Below are 3,600 nucleotides of genomic sequence, written 5' to 3'. Positions count from 1 at the left end.
CAAGCACTACTGCGAGGCCATGCGAGCTGGCATGGCCGTTGCGAGGTGGGAGAGACGGGTTCTTGCAGGTGCATCTGCGGGTGAAAAAGAGGGCGGGCGCGAGGATGGAAACATGGGAGGGGAGGGCGATCGAGGACGGAGAGAGGGCGGCCTAAAAGTGAACTCCGGTGGATCGATGACGATGGACGTGCTAGTGCCAGGAAATTTCCTGTAGGCAAGGCTTACAGAAATGGAAAGGCGCGTTTGCTACTCTTGAAGAGCATTGGGGGCCAAGGAATCGTGACGGCCGACCAGTGCTGCACTTCACTCCCAACAATCCCTCTCGTTCGCCCCTGATCTCCGACCTCTGCAATGGCGAGGTGTTTCGTGGCGATTTGTTCACGATGTCGAGGTGTTGCGGTAGCGGCAGCGTGTCCACGACAGCTTGGTCCAATCTGCTTATAAGAGGTGGGAGGTGCACGACGGTTCGAATGAAAATCCTGCTCGTCTTTGGTCGGAGCTGGCGGAGACGATCACCATGAGACTACCACCCTTTTATTTAGGGCCGATGGAACAGATATCAAACATGGCATTGTGTTTGTTCCATCGAGACATCTTAAAAGTTCCTCTCCAATTTCAACCAAACATGGCATGTGTTGACTGTTGACCGTGTACAATTTATGTCTGAATCTAGTCCCTCACTCATCTCACCAAAAAAGCCGTCGCTTATCCGCTACCTTGACTGAGAACAGAGGCTAAGAAAAGCTACATTTGTACATGGATTTCCCGTGATTGATTTTGAGAAACGCTAATGACACCATGCAGCAACTACAAATCCCAGGGGTTGCAACATACGTACCTTTATAGAAGCAAACATCATAGATCCTGAAGGTAGCTAGCTAGCCAGCTACCTCGAGCATGATTGGTTTGCTATCAATATTTTGCTAGCCAAATGTTGGCATTCTCAAATATTGACAATCTTATGTGAGATAGGAAGACGATTTAGTAACCAAACAATTAGTATCCAATATTTGGCACAATGCCAAACATTGACATGCTAATTATTGGCACCAAATCAATTATGCTCCATCCATCGACATCCTACTGCATACTACACCAACCTATAGTCTACAGACTGAAACGTCTAGAAATTTAAACTGAATTTCCAATATACCTTTTGATCCATGCCAACCACAAAGCTTACATCACGTGAAGAGAAGAAGAAAAAATGATTCCGTACGAGAGTATTTTTCCATAATCTAAATGTTTGGTTGTGCAGGAACTCTAATGAAGTAAAATTAACTAGCATGGGCACTAGGGCATTCCAGGGATTCGCATGTCCTTGATGGTGTTGAACTCGACGACATGGCCGCACGACCTGGTGATAATCGTGTTTGGTAAATTCATACTAGCACATGTACATGTACTATGTAGAAGACCGTGCATAGCACCGTAGTGCTCAGTCGAGCAGTTCCGTGTCAGCTGAAATCACAAAGACAAACAAGTACAAATTGTTAGTGCGACGTGAATGCACTTGTGTGATTGTGGGCAGGTCGGCTGCATCTGTGTGTGCACAAGATTAGAGTTGCGCAAAGCTCTTTTTACCGGAGCTGGTACCTACCGGTTAGGTATCCATCGTTCATTGACTACGCCAAGATTCGTGTGACTGCCACGCATTAATTTTCAATCTTTGCTATACAGTATCTATACCTAGCCAAATACAGTGAATGGACCCTACTGAAACTATTGTTTAATCAGATGTATGCATACTCCTCCCTTCTTACGTACAACAGTACACATGCATGACAGCAAAAATACTGGTGCAGTCTCTTTCCTTTCTTACGCAACAAATTCATCTTTTTATTTCATCTTTTTTAATTTGAATCATTTATATCTTTTAAATAAAAAAAACAATTTTGAATTTTTTTATATATTTGAACTCCTGGCGTGGAGATCTTTAAAACAAGGTCAATATTGAATATATTTTGTCTACTTTGAGTTTTGTTATTTCAATCATATTTCCATTTCAGTTATATATTGATCAGTGAAATCTGTTAAGTTAGTGAAATATGCCTGTTAAATTGGGTGAAATCATTCATTCAAATTATTGAAATCAACCATTTTGAAATGAGTTAAATATAACTTTTGAAACGAGTGAAATACGTTTATTTGAATGAGTGAAATCTGATTTTTGAAATGAGTGAAACATGTTTGTCAAAATGAGTGAAATGCATTTTTGAATGAGCGGAATCTGGTTTTTTGAAATGAGTGAAACAAGTCTGTTAAAATGAATATAATCACTTATTGAAAATTAGTTTTCGAAAGAACTGCAGTCTATTTCTTGAAAAAAGTAGAGTGAAATTACTTTTTGAAATAATTTTGAAACTGATATGTTTCCAAATTGAAATAACAAAGAAATGCATCTGTGAAATAATTGAAATCAATTTAAAAATTGTGAAATAGATTGTTTCAAAGAGAGAAGCGGAATTTTTTAAGTGAGTGAAATACGTCTGGATTTTTTTTTGAAATGTTTTTAGAAAAAACTGAAACTGGATTCTTGAATTGAGTGAAATTTTTTGTGAATCTATTTTTTGAAATAGTTGAAGTAAATACGATGTTTGGAGCTGTTTAGAACAAGACCAATGAGTGAAATGCGTTTTCATTTTTTGTGAAATTATTTTTTGGAATGAGTGAAACATGTGTTTTTGAAATGGGTGAAGGGTTTGTAGTGAAATAAGTTTGTGTCAAAATAGTGTTTCCACAAAAAGTATTTTGAAAAAGTGAAATATGTTATGGAATTATTGAAATATATTAGCTCATTCTTTTTGAAACAGTGGAGACTTATCCAAAGTAAATGAAATAGTATTTTGAAAAAGTGTAGTACGTCTGAAATAATTGAAATGGTTGTAAGAAAAAATGAAACCGGATTCTTGAACCGAGTGAAATAATTTGTGAATCTTTTATATGAAATGATTGCTTGAAATTATTCAAAATATTTTTTAAAATAAATGAAATCAGAATTTCAACTGACTGAAATAGTTGAAGTGAAATAAATCGATTGAAACATTGAAATTCAAACGTGTTTGAAATATATTCAATATTGATCTTGTTTTAAAGGTCTGAACGCCACGAGTTCATATATATATAAAGTTTCAATAATAAAATTATGGTTTAAAAGATATGGACAAGTTAAATTAGCAAAGCTGGAATAAAAGTACGGATTTATTGTGTAAGGGAAGAGAGAAGAGAGCTGTCACATTCTTGACATACATGCACGCGGATGACATCACGTGATGGGTTAGGGTGGTGAAATACAAACATTTAGTAAATATGAGCAAACAGTGTTATACTGCATGTTGTATAAACTACAGTGTGCGGTGGTGTGAGGTGATTGGCTGGAGCTGTGCCGGTAGCTCCCGCCACCGGTAAAAAGACTTAGTCGTCAGTTGTAGCATTTGTTGCTCAACTCAGTTACAGTTACCTGAGAACTGTGTGTCTTTCTGCTTACTCTGTCCTCCTCTGTTTTGTGTGTGCCTCAACTGAACCACCTCGTGTGCATTTGTGTGCGCCGGCGAGAAGTGAGACGGGGAGGTCCATAAGAGCATCTCCACACTAACCCCC

Source organism: Triticum dicoccoides, chromosome 2B (genome assembly GCF_002162155.2).
Source record: "Triticum dicoccoides isolate Atlit2015 ecotype Zavitan chromosome 2B, WEW_v2.0, whole genome shotgun sequence".
NCBI lineage: Eukaryota > Viridiplantae > Streptophyta > Magnoliopsida > Poales > Poaceae > Triticum > Triticum dicoccoides.
The sequence above is the reverse complement of the archived record's forward strand: the minus strand, read 5'-3'. Positions refer to the sequence as shown.